The sequence below is a fragment of the Mustela erminea genome, chromosome 10 (assembly GCF_009829155.1).
Source record: "Mustela erminea isolate mMusErm1 chromosome 10, mMusErm1.Pri, whole genome shotgun sequence".
Taxonomy (NCBI): Eukaryota; Metazoa; Chordata; class Mammalia; order Carnivora; family Mustelidae; genus Mustela; species Mustela erminea.
Genome location: NC_045623.1, coordinates 67,700,014 through 67,717,123, shown reverse-complemented (window position 1 = coordinate 67,717,123; position 17,110 = coordinate 67,700,014).

Here is a 17,110-nt window from a genome sequence, read left to right as displayed (position 1 = left end):
GAGAGGCAGGCAGAGAGAGAGGAGGAAGCAGGCTCCCTGCTGAGCAGAGAGCCCGATGCGGGGCTCGATCCCAGGACCCTGAGATCATGACCTGAGCCGAAGGCAGCAGCTTAACCCACTGAGCCACCCAGGCGCCCCCTATTCTAAGATTTTTATACAAAGTCTCATTTAATTCTCACTATGACCCTCATTGTGATGCTATGGGGTATGTATTATTACTCCCATTCTGCAGATGAGGAAACTGGGCTACAGAGAAGTAACTTGTCCAAGGTCACACAGGAAGTGAGAGAGTAGTATGATAAATACTTTTATAAATAAAAGAATGCATGTGATACAAGGGGAACGTGTGAAGGAAATGGAGGGAAGAAGCTTGGCCTGGTTTTTGCTTTGTGCTCTTTCACAGAATCATCAGTTACATAAAGCCTAGACTGAAAACTCTCCAAAGACAGATTCTGTTCATCTTTGATTCCTAGCCAGCCCTATTCTAGAGTCCTCAGTAGGACTCAACCCATGGTTTCCCATCACCTATAGCAATGCTTCCCCAATAATTCTGCCACTAACCTATCCTTAAAGGCATCGGAGAGTGGAGCACTTCCAACCCTTCCTTATTGGGGAGCAGCTTACTGCAACTGGAAAGTCCTTGAAGTCCCAATTTTACTTTTAAAATTCATGTGATTTCACATTCAATTCCATAGTAATATATCTTTCACAGGAAAACACAAGATTGTTTTCTCCCCAAGCCTTTTGGTAAAATTGACATTTCAAGTTTTATGCCACATTTTCATATGGTTTCTCATACCCCTGATCACCTCAGGAGACCCCTCCGTACATGCACCCCTGGAAAGAAAGCCCAGACCTTTTATTTTGAGCCAACCTGCCTTAACCTGACCTTCAAGGCCCTGTGCAATCTAATTCTAGTCTCATATCATGCCTCTCCTCCCCCATATACCACCCAACTTCATGATCTCTGAATAGGTCGCACATTTGTGTCCCTGTTTACTGCTGCTCTTAAGGCCCGAACCACCCCACCCCCTTCTCTCCCCAAATCAGAGATTCTCTCCTCTGTAGAGTCTTCCCAGGTGCAACAACCACATACCTTCCAAAGTAGATTTAAATGTTCCCACTTCAGGGGTCTTTGGGTGGCTCAGTCAGTTAAGCAACCGACTCCACTTAGGCTCAAGTCATGACCTCAGGGTGGTGAGATCGAGCAGTGTGTCATGTTCCACACTCAGCAGGGAGTCTGCTTGAGATTCTCTCTCTCACTCTGCCCCTCCCCCATCCTTGCAAATAAATAAACAAATCTTTAAATGCTCCCAGTTCGGTGTTCCACACTACTTGGTTTATTCTGGTATAATGTAGTAGGAAAGGACTGGCTTTGGAAAACAGACAGATCTTAGTCAGAATCCATGCCCCATGTTTACTAAATTGTGAACCTGAACCAATCACATTTGTGAGCTCGATTCCTCTTCTGTAAATTAAAATCCCTTGTGGCTGTCAGTAGGACTAAAAGTTCATGTATGCAGTGTGCTTAGCAGAGTCTGGCATGGAGTCATTCCTGTTCCAGAAATGTTTCTTGTCATGCCCATAATGGCATGAAAGTCTGTGTCCCCCATGACACTGTGATCTCTTTGTCCCTTTTTCCAGCACAGGGTCAAGAATAGAACAAAGCAAAAAAAAAAAAAAAAAAGAAAGAAAGAAAGAAAGAAAAGAAAAAGGAAAAAAGAATAGAGCAAAGCTTGGTGAGGGCGATGTAGATAGCTAAGGTCAGGAACAGTCTGCAAATCATATTTTTCCCATAATCATATTTGCTGAGTTAAACTACAGTAAAATGAGCCCACCTGAGCAGTAGGGGGTGACAGAGAGTTAGGGGAAAGATGGAAGACAGGCTGGGCCAAGTATGAAGTCACATCTTAAAAGGAAATTTAATGTCATCAAAAAGGCAGCCAGCTTCCTTTTTTAGTCCTGTTCTTATCTCTGTATATTTATTCCCCCTTATCCCTATAAATTTTCACATATACTTTTAAAACTCATTTAATTATTCAAGTAATACATGCATATGTGCTTATTGTGAATTAATCTCATGTTTTTCACCTAATATTCCTTTTCATTGAGCATAATACAGCTTGTAGACACTGTTTAGACTGTTGCAGAGAGATCAAAGAGTTAAATGGTTTACTCTTTTTTTTTTTTTTTAAGATTTTTTATTTATTTTTTTGGCAGAGATCACAAGTAGATGGAGAGGCAGGCAGAGAGAGAGAGAGAGAGAGAGAGAGAGAGAGAAGCAGGCTCCCTGCTGAGCAGAGAGCCCCATGCGGGACTCAATCCCAGGACCCTGAGATCATGACCTGAGCCGAAGGCAGCGGCTTAACCCACTGAGCCACCCAGGCACCCCTAAATTGTTTACTCTTAAACACACAGTGAGAGGACCAGGAGGAGAAACCAGCCCTCCTAGAATCTTAGAGTTCACAATAACCATCCCGGATCCTAGAGGAAAGAATTGAAGAGCATTATGGCACTCAACTCCTCACTCCAGACTTAGTCAACTATTATTAATTGATCACTAATTGTGCATTTAGTACTTTAGGTTCATTATCTCATTTATTCTTCATTCATTCAACAAACATGCCCTGTATGCTTAAAAAATGGCGAGGGTTTAAGGGATACTGAATTGAAAAAAGCAAAATTTCAACAAGAACATGTAACTCTTGGAAGAGAAAAAGCACTGGTCCATAAACATAAGATGAGATGCTCCTCCTAATGATCAAAGGAAGGCAAACTAGAAACACTGTGATACCATTTTTTATCTCTTATGTCAATGAAGATTGGCCTCCTATGTTTGAAAGAATGCTGAGAAATTGACTTTCCAATATATTATTGGTGGAAATGTAACTTGATGCCTCCTATTTGGAGAGCAATTTGGTAATATCTATTAACATTTAAATGTGCTTTTATGTATTTTGGGGGGTGGAAGGAAAATGTGCAAACCTATCCCACAATGGACTTGTATCCTGAACATATAGAGAATTCCTACAATTCAACAATAAGAAGACAATGTTTTAAAAAATGGGCAGAATATTTGAGTAGACTTTTTACCAAGGACATATGGATGGGCAGCAAGCACACAAAAAGACCCCCAGCATGCAGAAATGCAAATAAAAATCCACACTGAGATAGCACTACACAGTTATTAGGAAAACTATAACCGACAAGACAAACAGTACCATGTGTTGATGAGAATTTTTAAAAAGTGGAACCCTTCTATACATTTCTGATTGGATGCAAAACGCTGTAGCCACTTCATATTTTTATTTGTTTGCTTGCTTGCATTTTATCTTATTGTGTAACATGTAACATGAGATCTATCCTCTTAACAAATTTTTAAATGTACAATATATTATTGTCAACTGTAGATACAATGTATAGTGTTGTACCCCCAGATTTCCAGAGTTTATTCATCTGCTTAATTGGAACTAAATGCCCTTGGTTAGTAATTCCCCATTTCCCCTTCTCCCCAGCCCCTGGCAACCATCATCTCACAATCTAAGAATTTGACTGTTTTAGATAACTCTAAGATAACAAGTACAAGAAGTACTTGTGCATTATGCAGTACTTGTCTTACTGTGACTGTCTCATTTCACTTAGGATGATGTCCTCAAATTGTCATTGTTGTTATTGGTGGTGTTGTTTTTTATGTAGGTTCTAGCTGGGCTCCAAGGCACTCCTTAATCTCCATCCCCTGTTTAACCCATCCCCTCTTCCACTTCCCCCCTGGTAACCATCAGTTTGTTCTCTATAGCTAAGAGTCTGTTTCTAGGTTTGCCTCTCTCTCTTTTTTTTTAAGGCTCCCAATTTCTCGATATCCTTGACAATACTTCTTTTCTTGTTTTTGTTTTGTTTTGTTTTGTTTTGTTTGTGTTTGTTTGTTTGATAATAGCCATCCTGACAGGTGTAGGCAACATCTCATTATGGTTCTAACTTGCGTTTTCCTGATGTTTAGGACTTTGAGCATCTTTTCATACACCTGTCAGCCATTTGTACATCTTTGGAGAAATGTCCACTTGGATGCCTAACTCATTTTTTTAAAAGATTTTATTTATTTATTTGAGAAAGAGCAAAAGCAAGAGGGATCACAGAGGTAGAGGGAGAAGCAGATTTGCCACTGAGTGGAAGACTCAAAGCAGGGCTGGATCCCAGGACCCTGAGAGCATGACATGAGCTGAAGGCAGACGCTTAACCGATTGAGCCACCCAGGTACTCCTCCCTAATTCATTTTTTAATTGGGCTATTAATTTCTTGCTTTTGGAATTATAGGCATTTCCCATATATCCTGGTGGTAAACCCCTTATCATATATCTGGTTTGCAAACATTCCCTCCCATTCCATAGGTCACCTTTTCATTCTGCTGATTGTTTTCTTTGTAATGTAGATGCTTTTTATTTTTTTAATTTATTTTAAGTAATTTCTATGCCCAATGTAGGACTCAAACTCACAGTCCTGAGATCAAGAGACTGAGCCAGCCAAGCGCCCCAGTGCAGACAATTTTTAGTTTGATATAATCCCACATTTATTTTTGTCTTTGTTGCCTGTGCTTTTGGCATCATTAAAATGGGCTTATATTTTTGACCTAGAAGTTCAACTTCCAAGAATGATACATAGCCTGTGGAAATTCTTAAACAAATAAATAAATATTTCCTGCGGGTTTTGTTGTTGTTGCTGCTGTTGTTACAACAGAAATAACAAGGGTGCCTGGGTGGCTCAGTTGTTAGGCGTCTGCCTTTGGCTCTGGTCATGGTCCCAGGGTCCTCGGATCTAGTCCTGCATCAGGCTCCTTGCTCAGTGGGGAGCCTGCTTCTCCCATCCTAGTCCCCCTGCTTGCATTCCCTCTTGCTGTCTCTCTCTCAAATAAATAAATAAAATCTTTTAAAACAACAACAATAATAGAAATAACAAATATCCAAGAATAGGGGATTTGAATTCAATGTAGACATTAAAAAGAATTAAATTTGTCTATTTCAATACTGAGGGACGTTCAAATGCCTTGCTAAGTGAAAAACAAAAAATTCAATAGTATAACAATTTTTCGTTTAAAAAATAACCTTTTGTGTGTTCATAGAAAAAAGAAACCAAACCTGAGGGAAAATACCCTGCATTTTAATAGTTAACTATGAGCTGGAAAGGAGGAAGGGAATAGCTTACAGGAAACTTCCAGTGTTTGCAATCCATCTTTATTTTTATAATGATATACTACTTTTGTAAGCAAACAAAATAATAAAAGCATTTTAAAAGCCTTGATGTATTCCCTAGACATATTCATAGTCTTATGGGTTATTTTGCAGAAAGTACTAATATAACCATTTTATATACGAGGTTCAGAGAAGTAGAGCCATTCCTTCGAGGTTACATAGCTCACCAAGACTTCCCCAAAGATCAGGCATTGATGAGCTGACAGAATCCTCCCTTAGGGACAGAAAGACCAGATCAGTCACATTTGCTGTGAGGTCACTTTGAAGGCTTGGTACATGTCCTCATTAGTCCATCCTGAGCCAGGTGTCCTCCGCAGAGAGACGCAGCTGTGGGTGGCAGGAGACTGGAGATGATCAGGCTTTCCTCGGGTTCCTCTGGGGCACCAGTTCTCTGTTCACTGCAGATCCCTTGTGGACCCTTACCTTTGGGTGGGGTTAGCAATGGAGGCATCTTGACCTTCCTGCTGTGGCCAGCCAATCGCCCAAGCCCGGCCAGCAGAGCCAATAGCCCTCCCTTCCTGTCCCTCCCACCAAAATTAGGAAGAAGCCGTGACAGGTGCCAGCCCAGCTCAGACTCCCGTTTCAGCAGTGGTATTTGCATATCACCTAGTCCTCGCCTGACCTGCCTAGCCGCAAGCCAGCTCAATGAAATCAGAAACAGAAGTCAATGCAACCTCTACTTTCCTGTCTATCTTTGAGGTGCCCTAGCTAGGCTTGAAGCTGGAAAGGCTCCTGCTTTATACAGAAGAGGACTGGGGTCCAGAGAGAGGCAAGGGCTTGGCCTGGGGCACAGAGCAAGTTAATAACAGAGACATGGACTGTTTCTTCAGGAAAGCAAATTGGATGGTAACCTTTCCAACTTTATCTTCCCCTCCTCCTGACAAATACCCCCTCTTCTCCCACTTCAGGGTTTCTCTGTGCTTCTTGCTCTAGTATCATCATCTGAGGCAGCAAGGTTTATTGAGAATGATAAAGACTTTGGAAACACACTACCTTGGTATCCCACATTTGCTGTGGGAACTCAGACAAGTTGTGTTACTTTTCTGGCCTTATTTTCCTCATCTGTCATTGGATATGAACCTCTATTCTATTTGCCTGATAGGAATAAATAAGAAGTTGGGAGGCAGTTTAGAACAGTGGTTTTCCAAAACAGTGGTTTTCCAAATGATATAGAGTGGTGATTTCCCTGAACCAGCAGCATCAGCATCACCTGAGAATTTGTTAAAAATGAATATTCTCTGGTGTGGTCTGGGTGGCTCAGTCTGTTAAGTGTCTTCATCTCAAGTCATGATCCCAGAGTCCTGGAATCAAACTTCTCCCTCTCCCCCCTGCTCATGCTCGCTCTCTCTCTCTCTCTCTCTCTCTCGCTTTCTCTCTTTCTCAAATAAGTAAATAAAATCTAAAAAAAGAAGGAAGGAAAGGAAGAAAGAAAGAAAGAAAAAAAGAAAGAAAGAAAGAAAGAAAGAAAGAAAGAAAGAAAGAAAGGAAAAGAAAAGAAATTAATATTCTCTGGCCCCACCCCAGATCTACTGAATCAGAAGCTTGGAGGTGTGGCAATCTACGTTTTAACAAACTCTGCAGGTGCATCTGACGCATTCCACAGTTTGACAACCACTGGTATACAGTGGGTAAAAACACTGGGTGTGGGTCAGACAATTCTGAATTCTTCTACAAGTGTCTTAGTTTTGCCTTTTACTATTTGGGAGGCCTTAAGCAAAGCATTTTGCCCACCTGCTCATTAGTTTACTCATCTGTGAAATGGGAATATTTAGTAGTATTTACATAAACGGGCTGCTTATTCATTCACTTAACACAATTTTTTTGAGTGGCATTATGTGACAATGACTCTTCCAGGTTCTAGGGATACATCAGTAGACAAAGCCAACAAAAATTTCTGCCCTCATGGGGTATACATTCTAATGAGACTTTTGAGGATTAAGGTAATTGTGATAATGGTGTATAAAGCTTAGTACAACACTGAACATATTAAGCACTCAGCAAATGGCAGCTATTAATAATGATGGGGGAAAGGCTTGTAAATAATGAAATGCGATATTAGATGAAGCTGTAAGTTCTCTGAAACTCATCCAATTTGTGCCTCTATCATCAGAAGCTAACATAAGGCCTGGTGCAGATTAGGGCTTAGTCAATATGTGAAAAACGCCCATACAAAACTCAGAGATCCATGCTGATCTCTCTCTTGCCTGAATGAATGGCTTTCCTTTGTCACCCATCTTTAGAGCTGAGAGTTCAGCAATGAGCCATGCACTCCAATAAACCTTCTCCCCCTACATTTATATTATTTCACTCCTTCCAGCCATATTCACATGTTGTGACGGATCTGAATTATAGACAGTGTATAATAAATCTGTGCTGAGTGAATGAATGGACGCCCTGGAATGGGGATCAGGAGGCTTCCATTCTCACTCCTGTTCTGCCACTTCTATGGTATTTGACCTTGGCTAAGTCCATTTTCTTTTCAGAACCTCAGACTCCTCATCTGTAAAATGAGACTTACAGTCCTGACTCCAGCATGATACTGGTAGGAGACAGACCAACTATAATACTGAAGTTTTCTTTCTTTTTTTTTTTTTTAAAGATTTTATTTATTTACTTGACAGACAGAGATCACAAGTAGGCAGAGAGGCAGGCAGAGAGAGAGAGGAGGAAGCAGGCTCCCCGTGGAGCAGAGAGCCCGATGCGGGGCTCGATCCCAGGACTCCATGATCATGACCTGAGCCAAAGCAGAGGCTTTAACCCATTGAGCCACCAAGGCACCCCTTAAGTTTTCTTTTTTTTCAAACCTCATCATTTCTGTTTTTAAATTTAAATTTAATTAGTTAATGTACGGCATATTAGTTCAGTGATTCATCAGTCTTGTATAACACCCAGTGCTCATCATATCATGCTCTCCTTAAATTCCACATATGAGTGAGATCATATAACTGTCTTTCTCTGATTGACTTATTTAGCTCAGCATAATACCTTGTTCCATCCACGTCATTGCAAATGGCCAGATTTCATTTTTTTTCTGGTGGTGTAATACAGAAGTTTTAAGGATGCTTCACACAACCCCAAATGTGTTGTCTCCTTATCTTACCCTTCAGGAAGACTTACTGAAAGTAGTAAAAGGAGATAATGTAAGCATACCCCTTTGCAAATCTTAAAGCAATGTAAGGATTAATAATTAATAATAATAATTATTAAATCCTATCCCTTTATTATAATTTATTATATATTATTAATTAATTAATTATTAATAATGTCTAATCATATAATCTACAATTTATTGAATTTATAGGTTGGAAGTTATTCTAAATCTTTCCTACTGGAAGGGTGACCTACAGCATTGGCAGCATTGGAGGGCTTGGTAGAAATGCAGACTCCTTGACCCCACTCAGACCTACTAAACCAGAATCTGTGGTTTTTTTTTTTTTTTAAAAGATTTTATTTATTTATTTGACAGACAGAGATCACAAGTAGGCAGAGAGGCAGGCAGAGAGAGAGAGAGAGAGAAGCAGGCTTCCTGCGGAGCAGAGAGCCCGATGCGGGGCTCGATCCCAGGACCCTGAGATCATGACCCGAGCCGAAGGCAGCAGCCCAAACCACTGAGCCACCCAGGCGCCCCCAGAATCTGTGTTTTAACAAGATCCCCAGCTCATTCAGATGCACAATAAGTCTGAGAAGCACTGCTTTAAATCAGACTCATAGGATATATGCCCTGAAAAGATTTTGAAGATCATCTTTAATGCCGTCATTTTGTAGATAAGTACCCTGGAGCCCAGCAACTAAAGGGGCTTTTCTTTCTAAAAGGCAGGTCTAACCATGTCACCCCCATGTTGGAAACCAATGACTCCACCAAATGCCTAGCTCAGCATTCAAGGTCCTGTCATCCAGGCCTGTCCTACCCTCTAGTTGATACATCTGCACCTATTCTAGGCAAACCATTCATTCTCACCTATTTCTCTTCTTTGTCCTCAGGCTGTATTCTCTGTGTGGTAGGGGGGCTCTTCCCACTTTTCTCCAGCCCCAGCTCAGACATGAGATAACCCCATCCTTGCTTAGGACACCATCCCAGCCTTTACTGGTTGACAGCAGGCTGTGGTTAGCCATCTCCTCCACCTCCTGGAGAACTATGATCATAGCCTGTTTCTACATTACATGTTTTACTAGACAGGGAGCTCTGGAGCTCAGTTTATTTATTCCCTGTGACTAATGATTTGTCATGTGCCTTCCAGGTCTAACTTTTTGCATATGGAGGCTGTGAATTCCCAGAGCACGAGGACTTGATCTTCTCTTCTTGCTCCATCTTACTCATGAGGCTCCATGTGGGCACTTACTCGCCTCCCAGACTGACTGATTCAGCTATTGTGATTGTAGCTGTTCCCACAATGTGTCCCAGACCTGGTTCACCGCAGCATGTTGAGGAACGCCCAAAACCAAGAGTAGGGAAGGGATAGGGTTTCATGGTAGATCATCTCAAGCCTGGGCTGAGATTTAGTGCCTCCTATAAAAGCTCACAAGATTTCAAGCTGTGATCCCAAAATCTAATCCTGACGTCTCCTGTCCCTACATAAGAATTGGCAGGGCTTCAGTACATGTTGATGATTGAATAAGCGAATGAATGGATAAATTATCGTGGACTTCTAAATGTAAGTGAATGCTAACTGCCAGGAAAGGGGAAAAAAAAAGCGGTTGTGCAGGAAGAAGGCTGTAACCAAATTCATGTAAAGTTAAAACTGGATTATAAACTCCTTAACGTTTGCACACAAGTCCAGCAGTAATCCGCCCCAGCCTGCCTCTCCAGCTTTGTCTCTTCCCTTGCCATATATACACTCTTTGTGGCTTGTCCAAAACTATTTGTAGAGCCTAAACACGTCATTGTGGTTCCATCCTCTAGTGCCTTCACACACGTGGTTCCTTTTCTTCCCCTCTTAGAGAATTTGTATTTGCCCTTCAAAGGCCGGGTCAACTAGGCTGGATGCCTCCTCTGTGCTCTGGTAGGCACCATGCTTCTTTGATGAGTGCTGATCATATTTTGCTGTGGTCTATCTTTTCCCCCACAAGATGTGAGCACCTCGATAGCAGGGACTGAGTCTTATTCTTTGTGTCCTCAGTGTTCAGCTTATGGCATGCCACAAAGGAGAGGTGATTTATTGGGTACATGAGCCAGTAGAATGAATGTATAGTAAAAGGGTTATCATTAGGAATTTGCCATCCATAGAATTCCAGGTTTAAGAAGGGGTTTACAAAGCCTCATTTAATATTTATTGAAGAATAAATTATTTATATGCATATGACCTCCTAGGAAAGAGCCAGGACACTGAATAGTAGATGACAGGCAAGGATATCTAGAGAAGTAGAATTTCACACGTGTATGCACATACATGCACACACACACACACACACACACACACATGCACTGCCCCTCGGCCCAGTCCGTGGCATATGCATGATTTGGAGGACATGAGCTGATGACCCTTTTCAGAAAGGTACCCTGGAGACAAGGTCCCAGTAGTCTGATTGGGGTGATTGTTCTAAACTAGCCACTACTTCTTCCTTTCTCCACTACCCTGAGAAAGAGTGACAGAAGGGTTAAAGACAAGAAAATGTGCATGTAAAATATGAGATCTTGATCAGTTACCAGGCCTGGGAATCAAGTTAATTCTATAACCTCTCTCCAAACTTCAGTTTCCTCATCTGTAATATAAGGCTGATAGTATCTAACTTGCAGGATTGTCAGGAGGACTTTATAGCAATAGTTACTACATACATGGTACTTACATCCTGCCAACTCCTGTTCTAAGACAGGATTAGAGAGAGAGAGAGAGAGAGAAGGGGAGAGAAAGAGAAACTCGATTAATTCTCACTAGAATTCTATCAGGTAAGTACAGTCAAATTTATAGATAAGGAACAGACACAAAAATGTCAGCTAACTTTTCCAGGGTCATACAGCCAGTAATTATGAAGCTAAGAGTGAAACCCAGGCAGACTGGCTTGCTCCAGAGTCTATGTTCTTAACAAGTTCTATATTCTGGGTTTTCTCTTCACTAAAGTCATTGTGTAAGAGTGAAGGTGTCTGGCTCCTAGTAGTGCGTGATAAATATTGACAATTAAAAAAGTAATCTAGTATCTGTAGTTGATGAGATGGTCCCAACTAGATTAATATTAGTCCATAATTAATTTTATTCATTGCAGGGGCATGTGGGTGGCTCAGTCGGTTAGGCATCTGCCTTCATCTCAGGTCATGATCCCAGGGTCCTGGGTTAGAGCCCCACATCTGGGCTTTCTGCTCAGTGGGGAGCTTGATTTTCTTTCTTCCTCTGCCTGTCATTCTGCCTGTTGTTCTCTCACTCTCTCTCTCTGTCAAGTAAATAAATAAAATCTTAAAAAAAAATTACTTATCTTTCAACTGGTTCATACTCCTGCAACTGGAAGAAGGTTTTGGGTCTGAGTAGTCTGGGCTATTTTAAGATGCCCTAAAGGTAAGCTGGCTTTGCCTTCTCCTGAGGAACTGGAACTGGAACAAGTTCTTAACACTTCAGCCAGAGGGTATTTGAGGGACATGTGGATCCCATGAAATTAACTCCTCCAATCATGCCATGTTCTGGGCCCTGAAACCAGAGATAAATTGAACCCAGTCAACACTCTCAAAGAGCTCACAGTCCATTGAGGATACAAGCAAAAGAGACAACTCTGATATAGTACTGCTTTAGAGGGAAACTCATAAGGGAAGTTATAGAGAAATTGATCAGGAAAGGCCTTCCAGAGGAAGAGACACATAAAAGTAGTATTAAGAGCAAGTGGAGGGGTGCCTGGGTGGCCTAGTGGGTTAAAGTCTCTGCCTTCAAATTAGGTCATGGTCCCAGGACCCTGGGATCAAGCCCCAAATCAGGCTCTCTGCTCATCAAGAAGCCTGCTTCCCTTCCTCTCTCTCTGCCTGCCTCTCTGCCTACTTGTGATCTCTGTCTGTCAAATAAATAAATAAAATCTTAAAAAAAGAGTAAGTGGAAGACATATTTGAAGAAACAAGGAAAGGCTTTCTTGGCAGAGGAAATGCTATGAGCAAAATGCACAAGGGCTTGAAAAAATAGCACCATATATATTCCAAGAACTATGAGTAGTTTAATATGTCTAGAACAGAGCTAGGAGACACCAAATAGAAGTGTTGTTGCCCAAGGCATGGACAGAGGCCAGGTAAGAAACCTCAATTGTCAAATTAAGAGGTTTGTCCCTCATCCTGTAGGAGATGCAGAGCCATTTAAAAGGTCCAAATAGGGACGCCTGGGTGGCTCAGTTGGTTAAGCAGCTGCCTTTGGCTCAGGTCACGATCCTAGCATCCTGCGATTGAGTCCCACATCAGGCTCCTTGCTCGGCGGGGAGCTTGCTTCTCCCTCTGCCTCTGCCTGCCCTGCCATTCTGTCTGCCTGTGCTCACTCGCTCTCCCTCTCTCTCTCTGACAAATAAATAAAATATTATTTATTTATTTATTTATTTGACAGAGAGAGAGATCACAAGTAGGCAGAGAGGCAGGCAGAGAGAGAGGAGGAAGCAGGCTCCCCGCTGAGCAGAGAGCCCGATGTGGGACTCGATCCCAGGACCCTGAGATCGTGACCTGAGCCGAAGGCAGCGGCTTAACCCACTGAGCCACCCAGGCGCCCCGATAAATAAAATATTTTTTAAAAATAAAATAAAATAAAAGCTCCAAATAGGAGTGTAATATGGTTTAGGAAAATAATTTGGTAGCAAAAGGTGGTGGAATTAGAGATTTAAAATTTTTAAATTTTAAATCTGGGTGGCTCAGTGTGTTAAGCCTCTGCCTTTGGCTCTGGTCATGGTGCCAGGGTCCTGGGATCGAGCCCTGCATCGGGCCCTCTGCTCAGCAGGGAGCCTCCTTCCTCCTCTCTCTCTGCCTGCTTCTCTGTGATCTCCGTCTGTCAAATAAATAAATTAAATCTTTAAAAAAAAAAAAAAGAAGACCAAAGACAGGGGCACCTCAGTGGTTCAGTTGGTTGGACTTCTGCCTTCATTTCAGGTCATGATCCTGGAGTCCCGGGATCGAGTTCCGCAACAGGCTCTCTGCTCAGTGGGGAGTCTGCTTCTCCCTCTGACCCTCTCCCCCCTCATACTCTCTCTCTCATTCTCTCTCTCTTAAATAAATAAATAAAATCTTTAGGAAAAAAAGAAAAAAAGAGACTAAAGACAGCTTTTAACTGATGAAAAGATGCTCAACCTCATTAGTCATTAGGGAAATGTAAATTCATATCACAGTGGGATACTATTTCACCCCATGAGGATGCCTGTAATAAAAAAGCTGGACAATAACGAGTGTTGGTGAGAATGTGACAAAAGTGGAACTCTCAAACACTGATGATGGGAATGTAAAATGGTACAGCTGCTTTGGAAAACAGTTTGGCAATTCATCAAAGTTATATATGGAGGTACCATATGAGCAAGCAATTCTACTTTTAGGTATATACCCAAGAGAAATGAGGACATACATTTACATAAAACCTTTTACATGCATGTTCATAACATCATTAGTCATAATAGCCAAAAAAATTTTAAATAACTCAAATGTCCATCAGCTAATGAATGGATAAGCAAATTATGCTTTATCCATACCATGGAATATTATTCAGCCATGGAAAGGAATGAGGTCTTGATACATGCTAAAACATACATGAACCTTGAAAATAAAACGTTAAGTGGAAGAAGCCAGAAACAAAAGGCCATATAGTATGTGATACCATATATATGAAATGCCTAGAACAGCCAAGTTCATAGAGATAGAACAGAGATTAGTGGTTTTCAGGGCCTGGGGGAAGAAGGGAATGGGTAATGACTGCCATTGGGTACAGGTCTCTGAAATTAGTGGTGATGGTCCCACAATTTTGTGAATTTACTAAAAAACCACCAAAATATGCACTTTTCTTATTAATTTAAATTTATTTAAATGTGAGGCTCAAAGCCATGACCGCAAGATCAAGAGTTTGCATGCTCTTCTGACTGAGCCAGCCAGGCCCCTGGATTGTACACTTTAAAGGGTGAGTTTTGGGCGCCTGGGTGGTTCAGTAGGTTAAACCGCTGCCTTCGGCTCAGATCATGATCTCAGGGGTCCTGGGATCAAGTCCCACATCAGGCTTTCTGCTTGGCAGGGAGCCTGCTTCCTCCTCTCTCTCTGCCTGCCTCTCCACCTGCTTGTCATCTCTCTCTGTCAAATAAATAAATAAAATCTTTAAAAAATAATAATAAAGGGTGAGTTTTATGGCATATGTGTTATATATCCAAAAGAAGAAAAAAGATGGGTGGAAGATGACCACTAAGGCTACTGAAATGTTTCAACCAGCAACCTTCAAATGAGGGAACCCACACCCCTGGAGGTTCATGAAGACTTTCCAGAGGTGTAAAAAGCATGAACAATCCCTACATCCCCAACTAGTACATGTGCTCTCTTCCCTAAAATAAATCTGCCTGATAGTGAGCTTTTTCTTATTTCTTCTCTTTCACAATAATGTTTCTCGCACATTTAAAAGAAAGACATACTTCTCACTTATCCTGAATATTACTGTCGGGTATTGCCCTGGAGAAAAAAATGTCTGGAGCAGCAACTTATGATACCCTAAGAGGCAAATTTGGTGAAACTTGGATGATTTCTTGCCTGGAAGGGGTGAAGGAGAAGAAGGTGTGAAGGATGGCTCATAGGTCACCCTTAAAAAGTCATTGATTTTGGGGGCGCCTGGGTAACTCAGTGGGTTAAGCCTCTGCCTTCAGCTCAGATCATGATCCCAGGGTCCTGGGATTGAGAACCGTATCTGGCTCTCTGCTCAGCGGGGAGTCTGCTTCCCCGCTACCCCCCACCCCCCCACCTGCCCCTCTGCCTGCTTGTGATCTCTGTCTGTCAAATAAATAAATAAAATCTTTAAAAAAAGTCATTGTTTTGAATATTCAGGGATTCTGAGGGAGAGTCCCAGAAGAGCAAATCAAGAGTGTTCAGTAAGCAACTGATAATAAAAATTTAGATGTTAAATTTAAAATGTGTGAAGAGAACCATTGTTTCTCACAGTTCTACTAGAGGGGAGCACCTGGGTGGTTCAGTCAGTTAAGCATCTGACTTTTGGTTTTGGCTCAGGTCATGATCTCAGGGTCCTGGGATGGAGCCCTGCATCTGGATCCACGTTCAGGTGGAGTCTGCCTGAGATGCTCTTCTCCCTCTACTCTTCCCTCCCATCCTTTCTGTCTGTCTGTCTGTCTAAAATAAATAAATCTTAGGGATGCCTGGGTGGGTCAGTGGTTTAAGCCTCTGTCTTCGGCTCAGGTCATGGTCTCAGGGTCCTGGGATCAAGCCCTGCATCGAGCTCTCTGCTCAGCAGGGAGCCTGCTTCCCCCTCTCTCTCTGCCTGCCTCTCTGCCTGCTTGTGAGCTCTCTCTCTGTCAAATAAATAAATATAATTTTTAAAAAATTAAATAAATCTTAAAAAACAATTCTTTTAGAGGGTACCAGAGGATAAAGTTGACAATTAGCTTTACCTCAGAATCACTCAGGGTGCTTAAAATTAAAAATTCCAGGTTTTGGGGGCACCTGGGTGGCACAGCCACTTAAGCATCAGACTCTTGGTTTTGGTTCAGGTCATGATTTCAGGGTTCTGGGATTGAGCCCTGCACTGAGCTCTGTGCTCAGCACCGACTCTGCTGGAGATTCTCTTCTTCTTCCCCAACCCCCGTACTCTGTCTCTTTGTCTCTTCTCTAAAATAAATAAGTAAAATCTTTTTTTTTTTTTAAAGATTTTATTTATTTATTTGGGAGAGAGAGACAGTGAGAGAGAGCATGAGTGAGGAGAAGGTCAGAGAGAGAAGCAGACTCCCCGCGGAGCTGGGAGCCCGATGTGGGACTCGATCCCGGGACTCCGGGATCATGACCTGAGCTGAAGGCAGTCGTCCAACCAACTGAGCCACCCAGGCGTCCTTAAATAAGTAAAATCTTAAAAAAAAAAAAAAAACTCCAGGTTTTGTGATAAATCCAGACAATGGAATATTATTCAGCACTAAAAAGAAATGATCTATCAAACCATGAAAAGATACGATAAAGAAAAGATATATTAAGAGAAATTTTAAATGCTTACAAACTTCCACCAAGTGAAAGAAGCCAACCTGAAAAGGTCACATACTGTATGCTTCCAACTGTATGACATTCTGGAAAAGCTGAAACCATGGAGACAGTAAAACAATCAGTTGTTTGTCAGGGGTTTCAGGGGAGGGAGTGATGAAGAGGTGGAGCACAGAGGAATTTTAGGGCAGTGAAACTGCTCCGTGTGATAACATAATGGTGCATACATGTCATTATACATTTCTCTAAACCCACAGAATGAATAACATCAAGAGAGAACTCTAACACAAACTATGGACTTTAGGCGATAATGATATATAAATGTAAGTTCATTGGTTGTGACACATGCCCCACTCTGGTACCTCAGGTGTGGGATTTTGATAATGGGGGAAGCTATGCATGTGTGGAGGTAGGGAGTATTTTAGAAATCTCTGTACATCCCATTCAATTTTGCTGTAAATCTAAAATGTCCCTAGCTTGATTTCTCTAGGTGCCTTTGCCTCCAGGGTGGACAGACAGTAGCTGATATTTAATACAGGTTACAGAAACTCTGAGAAATCAGAATGTACATGGGAAATCCTCTTCATATGGTGGTTCTGAGACCTCACAGGGGAGCTGGTGAGAACTCTGGACTACAAAATCAGAAATTATGTCTCCAGAGAAGAGAAATGTGGGTTAAAAATCAATTAAATATCTTCTTGTTCTGTCTTAATTAAAAATGAACAATGAACAGAGGGTCTTGTACAGAAAGGAAACAAAC